The sequence below is a fragment of the Chroicocephalus ridibundus genome, chromosome 5 (genome assembly GCF_963924245.1).
Source record: "Chroicocephalus ridibundus chromosome 5, bChrRid1.1, whole genome shotgun sequence".
Taxonomy (NCBI): Eukaryota; Metazoa; Chordata; class Aves; order Charadriiformes; family Laridae; genus Chroicocephalus; species Chroicocephalus ridibundus.
This window is the reverse complement of record NC_086288.1, coordinates 11,898,833-11,923,545: the sequence shown is the minus strand read 5'-3', so window position 1 is coordinate 11,923,545 and position 24,713 is coordinate 11,898,833. Positions and strand designations below refer to the sequence as shown.

The window sequence follows — 24,713 nt, the reverse complement described above, 5'->3', positions numbered from 1 at the left end:
CTTCTATAACAATGAAGAAAATCGTGACAGTGCATGAAAGCAGCAGCCACAAATCTGTACACTTCCACACTCCCCACACGTAAAACAAAGTCAGAATAAGAAACAGTAGACAGCACTACCTCTGTCACTAGGAGGTATTGATAGAAAAAACAAGCTCTACTTACTAAAAGAGAATGCGAAATGAAAAACTGTGCAGAACATAAGCAGCAAAGACAAAAAGTTGCAGTTTCTCATGGCATAGAACAGAAAAATTTAATGTAACAACTCTGTTCTGGATCCTTAAGACAGATTTCTAACCAGTCCATGTAACACTAAATCCTTCGAGATGATACTATTTACTAGATGCTTTACATAAAGTCCAGAAAGTTATGATGGAACACTAATTTTATTGGGCCTATTTATGAATTGATAGTACTTTCTTCTATGAAGAGAACAGCAAATCAGAACAGCATGTATTTTCTGAAGATATTTGGTCTTCATGTTTTCATTAGGAAGAACAAATGTTATTCACACATACTTAAAGTAAATACAAATATTTTTCCTCATTTTACATGCCACTCAATCTCAGTAACATAGTTTGTAATAATAATATATGACTTTTAAAGAAAAGCAGCATATGACTTTTAAAGAAAGACAGCATCTCTCCTTGGAATCTTTTCCCTTAAACTCCTTACTGTATCTTCTTTCTACCACTATGTTTTGTTTAAAAAAAAAAATAGTGGAGGGCAGCTGCATGTAACCGTAACAGCACAAGTTTGGTTTTACCAGCACTTGGCTTTACATACAGAGAAGATGCAAACAGGAACACTACCAAAACACTACATGGATTCAATACCAAATGTATTTTGGTACTGAATCCAAACTTTACGGACAATGAGTTACTTTAGTGTTCCCCCAGCTTAAGCCCCATATTCTTGCTGGAAAACTAAATATATGCAGATACCTTTATCAAAAAGCTTTGAGTCAAATTATGTAAAATACTGAGCCTGTTCTCTGGATACAGACTGTATCACAGAAACCTAAAACCCTAAAACCAGAGTTACAATTGCATCTTTTGATGTACTAGAAGTGACAACATTCGTTATCTCCACTTACTTCATACCATCTAAGAGCTATCTATCTATTCACAGGACAGAATCTCACCCATTTTACAGAAGGAAAAAGAAAAGCCTGTCATCTTTAATAAATCTGAAATGCAACTCAGTCACCACTTCACTCATCAGCAATACAGAAACGCAGTAACTGCTACAAACACAAGAGGGAACACAGCTTCCACCACAGCTGCTGAAAGGGCACAACCGAAATTCTCCCAGGGTGTTTCATGGCCACCAACTCACTCCTTCAAGAAAGCCTGGCTGTACTGCAAGCAGTAACATAACCCTATTACTTGTCTACTCAACCTCACTTTTCTAGCAGTTATTTAATTTCAGGCACAGTGTAAGCCACAGGTGCTTCACCCTGACAAAGTCTGAATAACTTGCCTATAATATATAATCAGACAAGTCTAGTTAAACAAGAAGAGCTGCTTTGATGCACACTAGACTTTTCTTAAAGGTAAAATAATAATTCTACTGTAAGTTATTTACATTTGGTTTCTAAATTATTTTTCAGCAAGTGACAGAGCTTGGTTAGACACACCACTTCTCCTTGAACACACACACACACGCATATAAATAAAATACACTTACCTAACTTCTTACTAGCAACCTTGCTTCTTGTCATTTTTAAACATCTTCGTATTTTAAATGCAGTCTGATAACCCAGATACTGGCTACATTTATAAGCACACAGGTCAGCAAGCTTCTGGTCTGTCTTTGACTATCTGTATTATTAATTCCTTTTTTTTTTTTTTAATATTTAATTAACACTTTTTTTCCCCTAATCTGGTTGCAACTTTGAGCTTACTTTGAAGACAAACTTGGCAACTTGTATTTCACAAAAATTATAAGAGATGGAAGTTCCGCCCAGACATTATGCTCAGACTACTACCAGTTCTCTATCCAGAACTGTTACATACTCAGATCTAGTTCACTGACACAGGTACCAGACAGTCAAATGATAGGCAGGAAAGAAGCTGCATGCATGAATTGATGGGGTTAAAGGAAAAATGATTTACTGAAAACCTAAAGTAGGATTGATCATAGAAAGGATTAGTGGGATGTATAAACACATCTGATATCTAAATTAATCTATCTGGGATTAACTCACTGACAGGACTTCTGGGTAGTATTAGATGAATGACTGAAAAATCATTCTGGATTTAGCCTGGCATTAGACGGCAGGTAACCCTCAGTATGCCTAACTGCATCTGTATTTTTTCAGACACAACAGGAACCAACTTGTACTGGCCTACAACTTGCTTATTATGAATCTTATAAATTTCAGACAACACTGAACAACCTATGCGACTGCAAATGGCCCTTGTGACAAAGGGAGAAAGTCTGGAGTCTAGATGTATATCCTTAAATGGAAACTAATGAGGATTACTGGTAAAACCTTTAGACTTCCTAATCACTTTAGCAGGTTTTGCATGTATTACAGCAATTTGTACTGCAGCCTATAGAGAATGGTATATCCTCAGAGGACAGGAAATACTAAGGCACCAAGTTCTGCTATTGAAGAAAAGAAGAAAAAGACAAGCTAGTCCCAAAATAAAAGGATAGATAAGGAAAGATATTAATTCAGTGCTCTCATAGGGACACAAAACCAAAGAGCTACTAGGAAAAATAAAAGAATGGAGATAATGGAGGGGTTATTTACAAGTAGACAAAGTACAAATCCATACTTTAACTTATGAGCCTCATCAGTAAGTAAGGTATAGATAACTCAAGATTTCCTTCACTGTAGAGCTCTGTAGATGCAAACAGGACAAAAACTTGCATATTGCAGGATTTATTTTTGTTTTCTGTGGAGTAAGGGGGAAAAAAAAAAAAAGGCACAGGGGAAACACAAGCCCTGTGTGACAAGAAACATCTAACAAATAAATCTAACATGATGCTGCAATGGACACCTACAGTAATTTTCACAGGACTTGTATAGATGAAGAATTAACGTTAATACTATTAACAGTCTTTTTAGAGCTAGCTTCAACAAAACCAGCAGATTTTTCATGCAATAGAAGACCCCACTGATGTAGACAGCACATATTTGCCATAGTTCTCTTTAGGCTGCTACACAATATAAAACCTATATTCCACTGATGATTGCTCCATAAGGGCAGACAGCTTTTAGATACCTCTCAAAGCTTCCTCTTTATGAGCAGGACCAGCCAGAGCATAGAAACAAAAAGAAAAATACTGTGACTCAATACATAATAGTCAATAATTACTTTTAAAGGGGAAAAAAAAATTACACCCAACTACCTTATCTGAGCTTAGTGCGTCAAGACACTGATGTTGATTGCTTCTGCTTTTTCCCCTCTTCCCTGAGATTTTTATTTTCTACAAAGCTTACTCTCTCCCTCTCAAATAGGCTTTGTTGAATACAGCAGTAACAGTGTTAAATTGTAGTACTCCTAGTTGCCTCTCCTCCCTGCTCACAGAAAGCACCATCCCCACAGCAAACGGGACAGAAATAAAGATATGCTGACCCTCAACAACTGTTATTCAACACAAATGAGCACTGGTATCAACACAAACTAGAACACCTGGCTGAGATCAGTAACAGCTGAAGAGACAGAACTCCATTTGTTTCTGCTGGCCAGCACTAATGACACAATAAACCCGTAAGGACAGTAGCTTCCCCAGCCACTTCAGCAAGACACAGCAGAGCTCCTCCTCTGCTTTCCACTCTTATTTCACATTCCCCTGTACTAAACCAAGGGGCAGGGATCTCAGGATGTTGGGTAATAGGACTTGGGTTTAATGCATGAATGTTCCTTTTAAGCATGGATGAATCATAATCCCTGCAGGTTATGGTTTTCCATACTTGCAAAACCGCTCCTGATGGGATTAATTCTTGTAATAGCATAGCTGATCACTGCCATTAAGCAAATAAAAAAACAAAACACATAAGAAAGCAGATAAATGTATGCAAATAAACAATTTCCTAAGACCTGAAGGGACTCAGTGCCATGTTGAGAGGATGGCACAGTTTTATTTCTTAGCCTAAAATTTAAGCAAAGCATTCAGAAACAAACAAATCTCTCTGCCCACCTGGAGTACTGATTATCTAAGTCCAGCTGCCTCAGTATCTAGGTTGTTTTCCCCTGCCAATCTTCTCCAGACACATTTCCTTTATGGGAGCACCTAATCTGACCCACTGAGTCTGATTACAGACTAGATGTGGCTAACGACGTGGCTAACTATAGACTGGTGTCATCCTGTTGGCAGTAAACTAAATCATTACTCAGCAGAGGTCTTTACAAGGTGGCTCTATATTCCTCAAAACCTTAGTAGATAAAACAGGCCCTGGAAATCACAGACAGACAATAGCGCTGCGATCCTGCAAATGCTTTGCCTTTCAACGACTGATCAGTCAATGTACAACTTCTACCCACTGTACAAGACTGTACAACTTCTATCCACTTTTGCTTCTCTTACACCATAGTTCTCCACCGTACATGTTTTGGTTAACTAGGAAAAGAAAGAAAACCACCTAAATCCTACTTCACTTTTTGCATTCAATCAGCCAACACATGGTATATTTGTGGAGCAAATATTTCAGACATATTAGAAAGGTCAATGATATACTTAACGAATTGTGAAACAGTTCTGTTTACTCACAGGACTTTCATTTCAAAGGGACAAAATTCTGGTCCTACACATTGAGCCTTGGAAGAATCACAGAGTTCTTGGACAGAGATTATAGGCCTGACAGCTTGATTTATTCATTTTCTTAAAGAGTTGCAAAGGCATTAGATGTGTCTGAATGCTCGTGCCTTCCAGAGGAAAAGTAAAAGTAATTTTCCATTTCCAGGATGAAAATGGCACTATAAGTAGTATGTTCTCCCACTTTGATGAAGAAATTCATTTCCGTACAGACTGCCCTGACTGGAAGGATAAAAAGAATGGAATAGCTAACTAACAAACACTTCTGGTCAGGAGACATGCACAATCAGCAATTTATTTTTCTGCTCCTTACATTCCACTGCTGCTACCAACACAAATCAAGCTAAGCTGAATGGATAATGAAGCAAAAAGCAACAACTGATCAACTTGCTGAAATTTTCTTCAGAAAAAAAAATTATATCTAAGTATTATTGATACAGAACACAAAAAAACACCATGAAGAATCGGTCAAATTTTATTAAAAGGTTCCATCTAAAGAAAAAGTGGAAGGTTAATTTTGAGAACATTTCCTAGTTAAATTCACATTCTCAGTAGAATATTCATGCTACAGTTTCACTTACAGAGGTGAGCTACAGTTTCACTTACATTTGAAAAAACAATTAAAACTAAAATTTTGAGTTAAGTATTCCTCTTAAAAGAGTGTTCTTAAAATCTGGGGAGCATATTGAATTGTGTATTATGTATTCTCAGCAGTAAGGAGATCAGAAATACAGGCACACAATTCAAGCAGTCTAAGAGCTTTAATGGACTCATCCCTGTGACAAGATAGAAAGGGCTTCTGGGCACCTACAGCTCAAAAGAAAAGGTGAAAAGCTGATAGTTTCATAGTGGCACAGCATGGTCTGACACTGGGATGAACAAATGCATGACAGCTGGTGTTAAGAGTCTAAGTAACTAAGACTTGCCTTTCATTAATGGCATTAATTATGGCATCCTGGGCAAAATCTACATAACTCCAAGATACGTATCTAGAATTTCCCATGCAGTTTCAAATACTGTTCTTCCCTTTGTCCTTAATGGTGGCTATGTAGTTCTGTTAAATGGCTGCTGCATTTCATCCCAACCTAATAAAGATAAATAAACAAATAAGAATCCAGCAACAGAAAAACTGTCACCTACTAGTATATAGCCCAAGTATCTGGTTGCACGGTATTTGGAACCATTTCGAAGAGAAGGGGAAAGGAGGGGAGCAGTATCTAAATTAAATATTTCACTTCTCTTTTCTGGGCTAATCCTTAAAAGAAGCCATAATGTGGCTGGCAGTAAACTAAACCCTCATCTCCTCCGCAACAAAATGGTCCTACATCCCTCTTCACGCTAGGGAGAGAGGTGCTGGAAGCCAATCTCAGCATGAGAGGAGCAATTTACCCAAAGCACCTTATGCTTGGACTAATCTGAACAGCACAGAGACTGAGGCATCAGCTCAAAAGGACATAAATTAGAGCAATCCCAATTGACCCTGAAGAGAGAAACGTAACAGTTTAATCTTCCACTGTCCCAAAATCCAGTACTGTACTTCAGATCTTGTACTCTGGAGATGATGATCAGTGCTGGGACATCTATTTGGCTAACAGAAAAAGAGCCCTGAAGACAAAACATATCTCAGGTTTCTCAGTAACCCTCTGCTGCCGACAGCAGTGCTAGACTGACTTGTCACAGAAGACAGCTGTGTCACCAGCTGCCATACATCAGAGGTGGGGGACACAGTTCTAGGACATTTCATACATCTTAAGATATACCAGCAGCATTTATGCTGTCTATTTACTCTGAAACAGAGCATTTAAAATAAAAAAAATTCAGCAAGGATAGCTTACCTCCTAATACCTACTTTGCAGTTACCGTGTTTTTACTACAAGTCTTTGCCATTCCTGGCCAGAGCTGAGGTTGTCTCCTCTAGGTCTGATGCTGTCTGGCAGTCAGTTTGCTGGTTTTCTTACATGGCAGCCATCACTCAAGATGATTTTACTGAGTGCTTTGTTCATTTATTTTGTTTGCATTTATAAGTCTTCAGGTTAAGTGAAAGGCTAAGTACAGATTCAAGCACGCAGTCCATATCTATTTAAATATATGTCAAATTTTTGAAATGCTATCATACCAAAATGCTTCCATCAAATCCTTTATCCATAGGAAAGGAAATAAAAGGAGGCCTAGCCTGAGGTCAAATTTTACAGTCATTAAATGAGCATAGCTCCCACTGACAGCTGCATTCTCTCCCATTTTATTTCATTTCCACGGATGCTGATAAAACAACAGATTTGACTGGTAATTTGCATATTAAAACTAAAGGAAGAAAAACACTGTAAAAAGTGGTTAAAAAAAATACAACAGTTAATTTTTGATCCATAGATCATTGGCCCAGGAAAGTATAATTTGCCTTTTTTTATGTCATCAGGGGACTCAATCCCGTGATACCAGTTCTGCCCCCTTCCCTTGTTGGGTCTGCTAAATTATGCTTCAAGGAGTGAAGACTACCAGTTCACCAGCAGCCGCCGGCAGATACATACAGATTCCAACTCAGCACTGCACCTGATATAAACTTAACCTTTTTTTTTTTTTTTTTTAAACTAAATTATGTATTCCAGTTACAGCATTCAGGAAAATTTGTTGGGTGACAAGTCATCCAGGACAATAAATACACTGCTGTCCTGTACCAAGTGATTACACAATACTCCTATCACTCTCTTATATCATATGGTGGAACTCAATACTACCTGTAAAGGCTTTGCATGCTCTTCTGTGTCACTTCTTACAAGTGACAAAACAAGAGAAACTATTACAAATAAGATCTTGTTATCACCTTCTCATGGCACTGGGTTACTGGACCCAGACTAGGTAGATCCAGTACAGTCCACTTAGAGTAGGGGAAAACACAGCAACCAACCTTCATTTAAGAAGATACTGACTTTAGCAACAAAAAAAAAAAAAGTGTAAGCTAGTGACTACCAGTAGATTATCTTTTATTTCATGCCTGTCTACAATGCTTTTCTAAGTCTTCTGATATTCTGATGATCAAATTTTCATCTGTTCATAGAATAAAGCTTTCTCTCCATCTAACAAATTATATACCACTAAACATTACTGCTACCCAAGTGCCTTGTAACCAGTCAAACTCTCCCAGTAGGATAAGAAATCAGTCTTAATTTTAGAGATTAAGATTGCATAATTAAAATTATTTATTCCTGCATTGGATCAAAAAATTACAATTACTCCCCACTCTCTGCAAATGGAAAAGGGTAACTGGATTGTAATATTTTTTTTAATTAGCATTTTGATTACAGTTTGCACAAGTTATTTTGATAGTCATGATGCAATTTATTTGTAGACTATCCAAAATAAATTGCATTTTATTGATAAACTACATTAAAATTTTAAAATGTTTTATTTTATATTTGAATGTCATTTCTACACAGGCATAGGAATATAAGTTGAAAACAAAGGACTGCTTTTGACATGCAATTGAGAGAGGTTTTTGTTTGGGCTTTTCTTTTTAAAAGGAAGAGAAAAAAAAAAACAGAGAACAGTTATCTGTCATGCCCTGAAGTAAGCTACACTTAAGTTTTATAAAGAAAAACAAAGGCAGAAACTAGGAGAAATACAGAAATGTCATTTTTCCTCTTGTTCTCCCAGCATTTCTGTCATTTCTCATTTTTCTGGTCTAAGAGTTTTTCAAACTGCCCAAAGGTTTGTGCAATCAACTTACTTGCAGCTGCCCTATCACCATCAAAACCAGGAGACAAGACATATAATGAGACAGTTTATCTAAACTTTGTTACTTTTCATTTGATTTCCTTAGTCTAAAACAGCATGCTCAACTACACTTCAAACTTTCATCTTCTTTTCCTCATCACCGAATTAATAGAATTTGTCAGGAAAACAGCCTCAAAAACTGAGGAAGAAAACAATTAAGACAGCAGAATGAACAGAAGGGCTGTCAACTTCACCTCCAGCTTTCCAGGCTATCAGTGCCCATCCTTTTCATCCTTATTAAAATATTCTCATCCTGATCCTTCTTACCTACCTCCTCCTTCAATTGTCCCTGGCTCTCATTAAAGGAACTACTTAGTCTTTCTTCCCACAAAGCTAGATTTCCACCATTTCCAACATAAGCTTTCTCTAGAAAAAACACTCTATTCCCAAATCTTTCCCAGATAAACATGGTAATTTTTTTCCATATAGAGGCAGAAATTCTCTACAAGGCTGTACCTAAAATGCTCTGGAACAGCTTTATGTACTCCACCCAAAAAAAAAAAAAAAAAAAAGGCGGGGGGGAGACATTTTCCAGCCAAAAACTCTATACTTTTGTGTTGAAAAGAATTAAACCTCCTCCATTCCGTGTGAAGAATAACATTACATTTTAGCTCAAGATAGGAAAATACCAGTTTAAAAGACACAAAGAACAAAAGGAAGAAATGTTGAACGCATCATTTCATTATATGGCAATACATAGTTCTAAACAGGTCATTAAATAATTCTTAATGATACTGTGTAACAACTAAGCCAAAAAATAGGAAACTGGGCTGTCAAGCAGCTGAGAGCACAAACAAAAGTGCTCCAGCACCTTCAGGGGTGGCGGCACGGGAGAAATCAGAAGAAATCTTGCAAAAATTTCTTCAAAAAAGACATTCAAATCACAACTCACAGAAAGACATTTATAAAACCACCTATGTGTTCTGGTTTTAATAAGGATCCAGATTTAAAACTGAAGACCTTAACCGAGGTCAATCTCTTGGTCTGATCTGCACCTTCTGTTCCAGTTAAGTCATCAACTATGACCAGCAAACTGCCCTGCAGAGTGAAATTCTTATGAACATACATCTAAGGAGACAACTTGCCCACTATGTGCTACTTCTACTTATGCACTTCTGTGAATGAAGAATAAAGCTGTAAAGTATAGAGTGCCAGGGACAGACCAGCACAGAAGTATGAACTGTGCCAACCCTGAGTTTATTGTAGCACTGACACAGAAGAGAACTTTCAGCTTTATTTTTCAGGATAAAGGTAATTTTTAAATCTGCAAATACAGATCTTAATCTAAATTCCTTCCAACTCAGTGTTTGTTTAGTTCCAATGTAATCTAACTTCTGGCAGACACATACAAAGGAAGATTTTATACCTTAACCTTTAAGCAAAGGGTGATTAATAAGCACCAAAACTCCAAAGGAACTATGAGAGATATCTAACCTACCTCATCTGCAAAAATGACTTCAAGCTATTTCTTATGACACTGAATTAAATATTAATGTTCCTTAATATTACTCTTAAGAATTCTCACGTTTTAAGTATTAAATCCACAACTAAAAGTAAGATCGGAAAATTACTTGCAAAAAAAGTGTTAGATAACTATGCCCTCTAATAACATGAATTCGAAGTTGAATCTAGTTGCTATTATCAAAAGTAACCGCCCCAGTGAGCTAGAAGAGATACACATGCACATGCTTGGACTCAAAACATTTACAAAATGATGTGAGAGAGGCACAAGGTAGTGGTACAACCAGACACACCAGGAAAATTGTTACATACTGTTAATATAGCGTAAGCACAGCAGCAGAAGCTTCTTATGAGAATGCCCATTTCTCCCTGTTGGTCTCACAGGCATGCCTATGTTTTCTCCCTTGCTGGCCTTCGGGCACTCAGATTTATATATGTTCATTTATACATGAGCACTCAGTTCTAGCTTTTTCTCCCCAACTACAGTAAAACAGTCAGTGACTAATGCATCTACACAGACCAGTAAGAATGCCATTAATTTATGAAGTAATGCTGCTATTTGCAAATACCACATCGCGTATTCCGTAACAATTTAGGAAACCAAGTACAAGTAAAAACGTTACTTCAAACTGAAAGCTTAAAGTATTACATTGATTCATTCTGAATTTTTAGGCTAATGGTGATTTTAAAGTTTTAGATTTGGCAGCCCTAGTTAATAGTCCAGCCTCAAGCCCGCACAAACACTCATCCTTACTTGAGCAACTGAGTGTTTCCCCAGGCAATCCAGCCATTTCCATACACTTCCCACATGCTAATGAGTATTTTCAGACAGTAATGCTGTAGCCACGATGGTGCAATAACAGACAAGACAAGGCTTGCAGGCCAAGATGGCATCCACACCACCATAAACTAGCGTTTGCTTGATTGCACAGACGATGTCCTGCTCAAGCTCACTCAGAGACAAGTGATGACTGTCCAGAACAACTTTATTATTTTTTTTAATAATTTATCTATTAGTTTCTATGAATATTTTGAAAATGTTGAAAGTGCTGGACCTGAAATCACACCTACGAGACTATACTTCATACAGAGCTTGAAGGCCTCACCTGCTTCTTCTCCATGATCTTCTTTCCTGCCCTTAAAAGAAAAAAAAAAACAAGCAGCAAATTTCCCATCTGATGCTCTCATCCCTTCACTTCTTATTCCTCAGCCTTAATTATTCTGTATAGTAAATTACAGGAGGAGGATGTCTGGCTTTATCCTATTATCCCAACCACATATGGTATTATTTTATCTGGTCATAACATGCAGACTAGTAAGGATGCAGACCAGTAAGGGACGACAGAAATTTATCAGGCCGTTCTGAATCCCCTAACCAAATCCCTGGATACATTGCGGAATAAAAATCATAGTAATGCTGCCCAGGTTAACTTGTCTGATGATTAAAACTCCTATTCCCGGTGGAGTTTTGAGGAGACCGAATGCCATAGGAGTTACTAGGGAAAAAAAAACAACTGGATTCACACTAATTTTGTAACGCTTTCAGCTTTGGGAGCAGATGTCTCTCTCAACACAGTAACCAAGGGGAAATATGGCAAAAAATATTCTCAGATTTTTGTATCTCAGATTAAAAAACCCTCCATATTTTCCTCCCTTCAAAAATAATTGGTCCTTTCCCTCTCACATTGCCTGATATTGAAGAGCCATTCATTCCAAATCGCATAGAATACAAACCAGGGCAGCTTCAAGCTTCAAAACTGTTGGCTTCACAGTTGTCTAAATTCATCCCCTACTCCAACATGGCACTGCAGCTCACGAAATGCTTCTTGAACAACAATGCATTTTCCACGTGATTTGGGATTTGTTCTCTGGTATGCTAATATAAGTTAACTCTGTGATTCTCAAATGTCTGTCTGCTTTTACTCTGCCAGTTGTAAAGTTATTTGTATCTTTACTATGGACCAACACTTTTTTTTTTTTTAATAATTTTCCAGACTGTATGGTGACTTGCTTACTATTCATTCTTTCCTAGCCCAATTAAAAAATGATAAAAAATCTCCACTGGATGCTGTAATTAGATAAAGAAATAAATTCTAGAGGTTGGGTTGTGGTTTTTTTCCTTAACTTTTAAATACCTAAGCATATTTTCTAGCAGTCAATATCTCATTAAAATTACCATTATCCATAAATGAGATAAAATATTTTTTTTTCAAAGAAAAAGCCTTATCAGACTCATTGGTAGAAGTTAGAAAAAGCAAACTTTAATTAGCCATTTATCATCAAGACCAACAGAGAGGTAGTTTTATACCTGTGGAGTACACAGTAAATACTAACAAAAATGTCGTAAGGTATTTATCTTCCAATAAACAGAAGAAAATGCAATTCTTGCTACAGATGTCAGGTTTCTCCTTATTGGGAAAAGGAAAATTAAATATTTTATGATGATAAAAAAGGAATGAAGTACCAGGTAGTTAGGATAAAAAACCAACAGCTTTTGCACACCATGTTCTTTGTACATTCTTAAAGTAATGCCAAAGAAACTTTAGAATGTTCCCTTTCTGAAATGTCGCACTTATAGGCAAAGTGTTAGTGTCTGTAGAAAGACTAATGGTTTTCCAACATATTTCTTTGATAAATGGGTTAACTTAATTAGATTTTTTTTCTTTCTTTTTTTTTTTTTTTTTTAATTAATTTGGTCCCTTGCCTGGAGCAGCCAGCGTTGTTTACCCACAATGGCCATGAAATTCCCTGTGTTTGATGGTTTAATTATCTCCTCCTTGCCTGGTAATTCTTTTAAGGCATTTCTTTTTTTTTTTTGTGCAGCATAGCAAACAAAAAGAATTATCTGTCTGTCTTTCTCTGCTCAATCTTATGAACTTACTTACACTTTGTGTCCGCCTCTTGACATATGATGACTTTTAAGGTGATGGACTAAGGCAGAGTTTATTTTAAATATAGTATAAATTATTTATTTTCAGTTACCTGAGCCACTGCAGTCCACGACCAATACAGACACCTGCTACTCACTGATATTACAAGGTCTGAATTTTGTTTACTCACTTGGTTCATCGTCTGTCAGATAGAGAAAATTCTACTGAGAAGAGCACGGCAAGTTACATGCAACTCCCACCTCAACTCTACGTCCTGGCTTACACTGTCTGATTCTGTTAGTAGTCTGGGTATGATAAGAACTAGGTCTGAAAGCTACAAATATCCTTCACAGGGCTAGAATGGGAACGACACTACTTGGACAGAAATAGAACTAGTTGAAATATCACCATGTATGAAGAAAGAGCAAAAACCAGTATCACTGATGGTAATAAGAGGGTAGGTTAACTGTAGTATGTCAAAAACTTTACATTTACAATTTTTCTTCACTAATGAACACAGGCATGCCAAACACTTCTTCTTAAGTTCCAAAAAATAACTATGTGCACTTTTCATCAAAAAAAAAAACCAACAACCAACCAACCAACCAAACACACACACCACAAAAAACTGTCTGCTTAACAGTGTGTGAGAACAGGATTTATTTTAGTTCAGGTCTGCTTGACCAACAGTAGTTCTACATATAAAATTTCAATTACATCTTCATTAAGAATTGAAAGAAACTAAACTTGTTATTATGAACAAATTAGAACAAACTGAAAACTTTCTATCTATCTCCCAAATACCCATCAAGACTAACACTATGGGACAGTTTGCAAAACAAATCCTGATCACTGAATTACCAAATGGTTTGGATTGGAAGTGACCTTTACAGATCATCTAGTTCCAAACTGCCTGCCATGGGCAGGGACACCTTTCACTACAACAGGTTGCTCAAAGTCCTGTCCAACCTGACCTTGAACACTTCCAATGATGGGGCATCCACACAACTTCTCTGGGCAACCTGTGTTGCCCAGTGTCTCACCATGCCCATGGTAAATAATTTCTTCCTTATGTCCAATCTAAATCCACCACCTTTCCGTTTAAAATGATTACCCCTTGTCCTATCACTACAGGCCCTGTTAAAAAGTCTTTCTCCATCTTTGTTATAAGCCCTCTTCTTATAAGTATTGAAGGGCCACAGTAACGTCTCCCTGGAGCCTTCTCCAGGCTGAACAACCCCAACTCTCTCAGTCTTTCTTTAGAGGAGAGGTGTTCCAGCCCTTTGATAATTTTTGTGGACCTCTTCTGCACCTGCTCCAACAGGTCCATATCCTTCCTGTGCTGAGGACTCCAGAGATGGATGCAGTACTCCATGTAGGGCCTCACCGAAATGCGAGTCCGAGCCTCAGCTAATGAGCATTTTCAAGATGGGACCTATAGTTTCTTCCAAGATCTCTGACTATCCTGTCCCTTCTGTGCATTTCCAGAATCAACACAAGAAGGGCTAGATGACTAGTATTTTTTTAAATTTAATGTTTATATTTAATTTGTAAATTTAAAATTTAAATTAAGAAAATTTTTTAGAAAACAAACCCCAAAAGCCAAGATCTTACGAAGTGGTTCCTTGAGCTTCAGTAAACTCAGAGCACTGCAAACGGGGTCAGAATCTGCTCCCATTACTTAGGGAGGTGAGAGATATGTGACATTGCTGACTATACAAAGGCTCTTTTGAATTATTTACTACAGCAGAACTAACAAATCATCTGGATGTAAAGGCGCAACACTGCTCCAAATACAGAAATGAAAAACTAGGGCCATAACTGACAGGCTGGTATTGTCTTTTAAAATTGCTCTAAAATATATCTTCTGCTATGTTTTCAGTATTCTTGCGTTTTGTAATTCAATTTTCTTAAAAATATTTCTTCCTTCACCTTCAAACTATAGTGGGAGACATTGCTCTTTCAGAACACAAAAACAGATTCTCAAAGATGATGTTTTTCAGAACTTAGAAAGTATCTATCAAGAACATAAATTCCCACAAATGTGGGCTACATCAGTATTTTATTTTAAATAGGCAAAAGGTACGTAAGTTTTGGGGTGTTTTGGTTTATTTTTTTTCCCCCAACCGAACAGTTCATGAGGACAAAGCTAGTCATATTTTTGTATTTATCAAAAAGATGTAGCCACAAACCTCAGGTAAAATTCCACTTTACCTGTACTATGTTGTTTTGATGAACTAGATCAGACAGAGGAGGAAAAAAAAAATTTGATCACTGCTTCAGGCAAAATGCCCAAGCATGCCATTCTATTGTAATACACCAAAACTGATTGTTAAGGTAATTTCAGCACACTGAAAATGAGTAACTGTAACTTTTCTTTTGAAAAAGAATACAGTTTTCCTGCATTCTCTGGTTGATATAAATCTTAATAAATATTCACAGATAACTCTAGGACACCTCATTAGCAAGCTGTTCAACAAGTTGAGCAAGTGCTGAATTAGGTATTTTAAATAATTATTATACAGGTATCTTCTCATAGTAATATGGAAACAATTGTAGCATATTTCCTAGTGGAACATCAGATTTATTTAAACATGATAGCCAACAAATGCTACCCCCTGGAAGAAGAGTGCAATGTTTGGCTGTACTAGAAAAATAAGTGGACAACTCCAGACGGGTTAGCTTCCCTTTGTCCCCACGGCTCAGGTAAGAAGTGATTTGCTCCCAGGAGCTCCAGAGGCTTAAATCTGGGACTCATCACCTTGTTTCCAAGATCAGTATCAGCAATTCCTCCAACTCGCACCCATGACCACAGGTAACAGAAAAGAAAGCTTTATCTGCAACTGGCAACTAAATCACCTAAAAAAAAAAAAAAAAAACACCCAGAGGAATTTTCTCCTACACGTGCAAAAAAGTTTTTACCTTCCTTGTAACACCATACTATGAAGAACCGTAAACTTGGAAGGTTACTTCAGTAGTCTAATGCATCTTTGGTCACACAGCATGCCACAGGCATGATACACTCAGTAGCATCCTAAACACTTAGACAGCCACAAGATCCATTCTCAGGAGTAAAGTTTCAGAGAACAAGAGAAAAAGCACATGGTCCTCAAACGATAGCCAAGTGCTAACCCAGAACAAAAATATCAGGAAACTGCATGACGGACCTCCAGGTTGGGGAAGGGAGCGGGGACTGCCACCATCACTACTGCATAGATCAAGCCTCCTCAGCTCTTTTAAGAAACACAACCCTAAAATGGACAAAGGGATTTCAGTTTCCCATGATCACGGTTGGAGGCGAGAGCATTGGACACCAGATCACACAGTTAATTTCTGGAGTATTTTTTATAGGGGTCTAAAATAAACTGCCATTTAATCTTGCTTCAGTGTCTGTACTCCTTTCGCCCTGTGAGTCAGTCGGTGACTTCTCACAGTATGCTTTTGCCAGGGATCTGCTCTGTCAGGTTCCCAACACCTTTAGAGCAGTCTTCAGCTGCAAATTGTAGGACAACTCCTATTCACATTAATATGGGCATCCACAACCTTTTTTTTTTGGGGGGGGAATAAACTGAAGTTTAACATGCTTTTTCTTTTGTGCAAGGTTACCACAGTTTGTCATTCAATTAAGAATGTTAATCAAAACAAACAAACAAACAAACCAACCATCTGTGAATGCCGAGCCAAAAAGATCCAAACTGAGATGTGGTATCTCAATTTACACTTGGAGTTCACGCAACAACTAAGATTCTGAACTGACAAGGAGCATTTACACAACATTTCCTTTGCTGCAATCTATGAATGATAAAAATTAAAGCTGAATTTTCAAAAGACTAGATACATGTAGAAGGACACTTCTTACTGTGTCCCTCAAAGACCCGTATACACACATGCAGTATGTCTCCAAGCATAGGTTTGCTGGAACAGCTACATCTTCTGCTGGTAAATCTTTCACATTATCTTCAAAATACTGATATTACTGCTATCAATGGTACCTAACATTTTCTTCTGACAAAAGGATTATAGTAGTAGCACCAAAGCAAGGAACAGGAAGCACAGAACACTCCTACTGTTTTACAGTACTTTTCTATCTTCTACTTAAAAGGAGTCATTATCAGAAGTTGGGATTTTGTACAATATTCTTTCCTCAAACATATTTAGCATGTCCTGACTTATACCTTAAGCACGTACAGTCTTCCTAACTTACCACTAGATTGATTACTGATCAATTTTATTGCAAAGTTCTACGTATATTTACATATATATTTTGACAGCCTGAGTACAGTTAATAATCCCAGCATGTGGATAGCTTTGCTTTTTTCATATGCAGTTCCAAAGAAGCTATTGTGACCAGGCTTTTCATTTTTGTCAGAGAAAGAAAATCCAATTTATAAAAACGTAAAGCTTTCACAGTGTTACATCAAACTGCTTTCTAATTTCACTTGCAAATATATAACAAAGCAGTTCAACAACTATGCACACAACCTTTATAGGTTCGGTCCTCTCATCCCCCTTGCTTTTTATGCTTTAGTAGGGAAATCTATCTCTAGGCTATCACATTTGATGGTACAGAAACTGATTTAAAGGTTTGTTGTAAATGTTATTTTCTTCACCTTGATCAGAATTTTTGTATAGTCAGACATTGCTAAAGGAAAACTTTGAAAGCACTCCAAGGTTTACTAACAAAGGATGTACTTTGCTCACAAACAGCTGTCCTAACGCCCATTCTCACTGAAGCCCCCTTGCAATGCTTGATTAACATTAAGATGCGTTTGGGCTTTTTGAGACTCATACATTGTACCATTTTCAAAAAGACTGACATCACAGCAACTGGTTTTATATATATCACTTCACACACATAGACACTTTCTGTAAGGGAAAGAAAATAAATGGTAACAATACATGCAATATGAGATCAGTAATTTGCCTTGGAGATTATGTACAATCAAATTTATTTTATTTTAAAAAACCCAACATATACATACCAGATCATCCTAGGTGAATGACAAATAGTCACAATACAGCTATAAAATATTAAAATGAACTCTCACCCATTGTTGTTTTATTAGTTGATGGCTTTTGTCCTACAGTTTTAAAATATACATCTCAAATAACATTTAAAAAAAAAAAAAACCACGTGGTTTTCCTAATCCATAACTAACTACAAACACAAGCCAGCTAACCAAGACTAAACTGTAGACTGAATTTACAGTATGCCAGCTATCTTACAGTAACTGCCCAAACATATTCTCTTACTCAAAACAAGGTAAATTCAAGAGAGACTTAGACCATGAGAAATAAGTGACCTCATATTTAACAGGAGTACATGCAGTAAAAATACGCTTATCTATGAACTGAGACATAAATGTGGCAGCTTCTACTGGGTTTGTTAAGAATTCCAAATGTCTTAGAGCTTCTTCATATTTTACACTGCCATCTAGTGTAGGCTATATTCATACATTCCAGGCTTCCAACTGTCAGCAGCTGAGGTATCCAAAACCAAAAAAACTTCCATAAAAACAGCAGCCACCGCTTTTGTTTAAATTACCTAGAAGCTACCAATTCCTAGAAGGAAAAGGCTACACTAGCCAGATGAAACAAAATACCAAAACTTAAAGCTATCTGACACCAACAGTAGGAAAGTCAAAAAGAAAACCTAGAGATACAACAATTAACAATAATATACATATATTTTTAACTAGATGGTTAAACAATTATCCAATATGATTCATTTGGAAAAATGCTTCATGCAGATTCACCGAGGGAAAGCTTAATTAATGCAAGTTAAGCATCTGTGCTTATATAGAAACTACAGATCAAATTAAACTGTATTTCTCAACAGCACAACTAAACTGAGAATGCTTATTTCAATGTATGGGGTTTTTTTTAAACCAGGTGTTTCTTCATCAGTTACATCCTCTATCTTTATTTCAAGGTTTAGTGACTAGATCACTGGCTGATCAGCCTGATCACACTGCTCCTGTGCAGGACCACAGGAAAGTTTGCTTTACGATCAACTTCCCCCACAGAAGCAACATTGCCATCTTTATCTTTTCCAGCTAATACAGAGCAGCTACTCCACTTGGCCGTTCCACAAAAGCCACACAAATTGTGTGTCATGACAAACAGTAACACAGGAATTCCAGATATAGCTGCCTTTTGGCGGGGGGCGGGGGGGGGAAGAAATACTCAACCCACACACTTACTTGGCTAAAGCAAAAAGGCACTTTTCATACACACTCCAACTTTTAGATTATTAATTTGAAAAATTAAAGATCATCTCATCAACCAAAAGTATATTTTTAAAACTATAAAAATAGTAGACTGACGTTACTCTGAACGTCAAATACAGTATCTCCTACTCTTTGTACCAAATTCTGTTCTCATTTACAGTACAAACTGGAATAACCCATTCAAGCGATATATTCCAAAATTATGTCACTATAGCAGAGAAAATAATTTCATCCTATGAAACTCAGATCTACTGATACCCGTTTTCTTTAGCCATTTACACATACACAAAGCAAACAAAATCCAGGCAGAGCAGTGATGTTACTGCTGTAATAGAAACACTGTACAATACCAAAGTGTTGATGCATTCTGCTTAATGCTCCATTTGCACAGCAGTAAATACACAAGATACCAAGTCGCACTTAGCGCCTAGACTTTTATACCCATTTTCATGTTTTTGAGACATTTTCATAACAGAAATATGCACCCTAGGTTCGGTGCATCTTACTAGCATTGCTATAATGTGCTAATATCATAGTTTATAAATAAACAAACAATACAAAAACCTGATGGTACATGAGAAACTGTCAAAATACAATAAGAGCTTATTTCCCACAAGATTTTCTCCCTCTTAATTGTCCATTAGACATCCACCTCTTACAATTACAATAAAAAGGGAGTCTTTTTAGTGCCTCGTATTTGGCACTATTTGCCAAATTAGCATTTTTGCAGCAAGCAAGAAACTCCTATTGACAAGTGTACAGCTAAGAGAATGAAAGAAATTGATAAACGTGGAAGTGTTTTAGTTATGTATAAATGTTAAGTTTAAGAGAAAATGCTCCCCAGACAGTCTTAGCCCAGACAGACTTTATTACTGTACTGACGATAAATTTTCTCTGAGGTCACAAGCATAGCGTGAAATTTCATAGAAACAGGACATACACCAAAACAAAAAAAATCCACCAAAAAAATACAGATGGATTTGATTTTTAATGTCATGGCACATAGTAGCAGAGCACAAACTCAGCCTAACAAGAAATGAACTTGATAAACAGCATCACATTTAACAACTTTGACACCGTACTATGTCAAGTAAGCACCATTAGCTTGTGTTGTCTTCCATATTTTCATTAGATAGAGCCTTCTTCAACATTAAGAATAATCTAAAGGAACCTGTGGGGCAAATTCACTGACAAACAGGAAGAGGCTTAGTTTGTCAGAGTGAGGCAAAAAGCCTATTAGCATCCTAACCTATGGAAATCAGTGTTGAAACCTCCCATGCAACTACAGAGTTGAAACTACTGTAAATGGAAAAACTGTCATGCCCAGTCTCTTCTGGATTCAGAAGGGTAGTAAGTTCTATAAAACTTTGATCTCAAACACCTTAGAAGCAGAAATAATTCTACATTTTTAAATAGTGCCACTAAAGACATTGACATCAAACAATTTAAAACCCATTGCTGAAATGTGTAAGCAAGCTTTATCATTGTAAACTTGAAAAACCTACAGAGTAAGCAAATACAATTTGTTCTATTCACTCCCTCTTAAAAGGCAAATTAATAAACGTATTGTGTACAGCATAAGATGCCCACTTCACTTTTCAGTATGTTGTCTCATTATACCTTGCCAAAAAGGTATACAAGACTTGGAAGACAGACAATATATCCTGTCTCCTAACAGCAATTTTCATAGTAAAATGCATTGTATAAATCTGATTTGCTGTTTGAGATTCTGCCCATCTTTAGATAACTTATGATGACAGAAGAAATGGGAAAAACACCTCTTCCCTGAAACGCTCTGCTACTGACCTGAACAAATTAACTGAATCTACCTTTGCAGGTTATGGGGAAAATATACTGAAGAATCCTCCATCATTAATTTATAGTTTTTCCACTTCTTAATACTCAGCTGGCAAGCAGTTAACATAGTCTTCCAAAGAGCAGGAAACTAAAATTCACAAACCTTAACTCCTTTTTAGCATTGCCAGCGTCGATTTTGTATTAAGACAAGCAAGTCTTTTTAATTAAAATCCTCTATCACTGTGAAGGCATCTACGAGCTAGAGTCCAGCACCACCGCCCTCAAACCTTGCACAATCCAGCTGGCCTTTCAAGGTTTGTCTCAGGTTTTCTGTAAGAGATCAACTATCCACAGACAGGAGAGCCTGATAAGCTAACTGACCAGATCCTTACCTGGAAGCATTAAGTAAGAATTAGGCATTCCTTTTAAAAAAAATAAAAAAAATTCTTAAGGGCTGCAAGAGTAAAATCAACTGTGACTGCTCCTAAATAATGAGATGGAGAATCTGGGACAAAATTGCAGCCAGACTGCCAGATTTACAGGTGAAATTAGGAAGCGTGGGGAGGACTCCTAAACCCTGGGTAAGTAGTAGGAAAAGACCAAAGGCTTGGTGAGGCCAGGACTGCCAACTCTCCCCAAATAACATTTCAGCCTTCCGTCCACACCATGTTTTGACACATGAAGTTAGATTTCCATTTTAAAAAAACAAGGAAAAGTATTTCATAGAATTTGATTTATATCGGTCCAGATTACTTCGGAAGAAGGAATCCTTCCTCAAAAGTGTGATAAATAACATTCGCCATTCATCAATGGTAACAACAAAATATTGATGTAACGCAAAAAATTTTATAAGCCAAACACAACTAGCCCTTCCTAAAAATTTCTATCAGTCAGAGCATTTGGCATACAAGAAAGGTTATGAAAATATAAATTAGGGAGAGAAACATTGCTAACTGCCCAAGTGTTTAAGAATGCTAGTTCAAGTTATCATAAATTTTGAAGAAACATTAATGTTGGAAGTAATCGTCCGCCTTTCAGTTTGTCTCACTTAGCAAACTTTCTTACTTTCTCCTGTAAATCAGTTACATAAATCCAAAAAGTATTGTTTTTGTATTTCTCTGCAGGAGTCATATGCTAAAAATACACATCCATAACAAGCTAAATAATTCAGCAGACATATCAATCCCACTACTGTTCCTCAAAATTCATAGTGAATTCAGGCCTAGGCCTATTCAAACAATTACTTCACCTGCAAACTATCTCGCAGCCTCCACTCTTTACTGCCAACCAGCAGCACTGTCCTCCACAGACTGACTTCAATGCTCCAGGCAGGTGATCTACTCCTGGGTTTTTTTGGTGGTTTGATTTTGGTGGATTTGTGGGGTTTTTTTATCTCCTTGTAGTACAGTAGACCAGGTGCTTCCAGATGCAAGCACAGTATTAACCATGCATTTTGATTCACAAAACCTTCACTTGATGTTGTGAAATCTTCAGGTCGGATCAGAAGATAAGGAGACAGTCATAAGGGAGGATCTGTAGGAGGCACCTGGATACACCTGCTCAAACTGATATACCTTAGCCTGAGGAAGACAGAACTCTTTGATCAAAAAGAACTAAGGCAGCCTCACAGATAAGTCTCTCCAGAGAAACCAGAGCAAAAGAGAGATCAGGAGCACTTGCAAGGTTTGAGGAACCCATGGAGAACTGGAACTTGAAGCTTTAAGTAGTCCAAAAGAGCCAGTAAAAGAAAAGCTTCATTTTAAAGAAAGATTTAATCTTATCTTGAGCACTGTAGAAACTGTCAGAAAGCAGAGGAAAAAAAGCAAAAATAGGGCTCTGAAGTAGTAACACCGCCACATGCTCCCACTAATGTGATCAGGGCTGTAAAAATCTCACGGGGCTAATTTCTGACCATATTAATCTTGTGGCTTGTATCTTAATTTTAGTGGAATTATCAGAATATGTGAAGTAAACAGCATTCAGTCCTGCATGGATAGTTACAGTAATGAGGACTTGCATGCACAAACCCTATCCGATATACAGGTTCGCAGGACAAAAAAACCTAAGATACCGCAGGGCTTTAAAGCTAATTCAAATTTAATCAAGTAAAGTAAAAATAACACTTAAAAAAAATAATCAAATGGCTGAAACACTGCCTTTTTAAAGGCTTCACACTTATAAATACTTATCCAAATATAAGAAGATTTGTTAGTAACCGATTATTTACATAAACTCTTGCTTTGATACAGACCGAGAAACAGACATTTTCCCCCATCATTCTTGCGATGTAGACATCCTTTAAATAGAGATAGAGAGTGTCTGTAAACCAGTGAAGACTGAAAATTAGTCTCGTTTTTGAGACTCAAAGCCAGATTTAAACGGTATATATATGGACTGATTTTAGGATATCTATTTTAACACATCATTAATGGGTAAATAAACAAGTAAATTTCTTCTGGCAAGGAAGAGAAATGGAACCATAATTACGCATCAGATGAAGATATAGCTCCACAAAGACTTCATCCTATTATTTTTATTCCAGATAAGGCACCGGGTTCGATTTGGGGACCAGGCAAGCAGATAGCACAAGCTCTGCCATCCATGCTTCAAAATCTGAATGTCATTTTGGGAAACAGAAAACAGAGCTCCACTTGAACACAGTTCAGAAATTAAATATCATCCCCCATCCCCCCTTCCCTGGCTGATACAATTTCAAGTTACAACTCTACACAACTTGTAATTATATATAATACCTTTCTTGTGGTTTCCATCACATTTCAGCAGCCGCGGTTGTTTGCAAGATGGGGATGGGTACCCTATAGCTCAATTACGCTACCGAATTAACCCCTTGGCGGCACCTACGGAGCCTGCCGCCCGCCTCATCAGCCAAGTACCCCCGACTTTCAAACATGACAGAAAAACCTTGCAAATAAGGTCCTGCAGCCCCCCCCACAAACGCCCCCTCAGAGGAGCCCCTGCTGCCGCTGGGCGGGGGGGCGGCCCGGCACCGCGGGCACTGAGCTCCCCGTCAGGCAACGCCGCCGCCGGGGGAAAGCGGGAGAAATCCCCAGCAGGTCCCAGCTGGAAGTTTTCCCGGCAGCCCGGGACCCTCCGCGCCCCTCGCTGATGCCCGGAGAGCGGCGGCAGCTGCAGGCTGGGCTGGGCGGGGGTTCCCCAGGGCGGCCGGGCCGCCTCCCTTCCCTCAGCCCCGGCCCCGAGGGGGCGCGGAGCCCGCCCCGGAGGCGGGAGAGCGGCAGCCGCCCTCAGCGCACCCCGGGCCGGATCGCCGGGCTGCGGCGGACCCCGACGAGAGCGACTTAGCCTTCTGCCGGGGCTGCGCACCCCTCGCGGGCTGTATAACCTTAAGAAACTTGATAAGGGAATAAAAGGGAGGGACTTTGGCGGAACAGAGTCCCGGCTTTTAATCTCTCCTGACGCGCCGGAGCCGCCGGGGAAATAAGGAAACGAAACCCCCGCCAGCGGAATGAGCCCCCGCGGCCCGCCCGCCGGCCCCGAGCGGCGCTTACCTGGCTGGCGGCGGGGCGACCGCCCGCCCGGCGGGGCGACCGGCGCGACACTTTCCCCCGGTGCGTGCGTGTGTCGTTCGGTGGCTGGCGAGCTTGCTATTTATAGTCCGGAGCCTCCAGCAGCGCGACGGCGAGAGGAAATGAAGGGCTGAGCGCCCCGGCAGCCGCGCCGGGCAGCCAGAGCCGAGCCCGCGCGCCCGCCCGCCGCCACCGGGAGGGCGAGTTGCGGCTGGCTGGCGCTAGCCGCGGGCACAGGCGCTCCCGCTCCCCCGGCGCCGCCCTCGGACGAGT

At 38.5% G+C, this 24,713-nt stretch overlaps 1 protein-coding gene across 2 annotated transcripts in view; it reads right to left on the bottom strand.

The window, feature by feature from the left end:
* The window catches only part of INPP4B (inositol polyphosphate-4-phosphatase type II B), a 329,605-nt gene extending 305,136 nt beyond the window's left edge, over positions 1-24,469 (bottom strand). For both annotated transcript variants that reach the window (XM_063335598.1, XM_063335597.1), the window contains exon 1: positions 24,423-24,469. The gene's annotated coding sequence lies outside the window, so the exon portion shown is untranslated. The remainder of the gene's footprint in view (positions 1-24,422) is intronic.
* Positions 24,470-24,713: the final 244 nt, after the last annotated feature.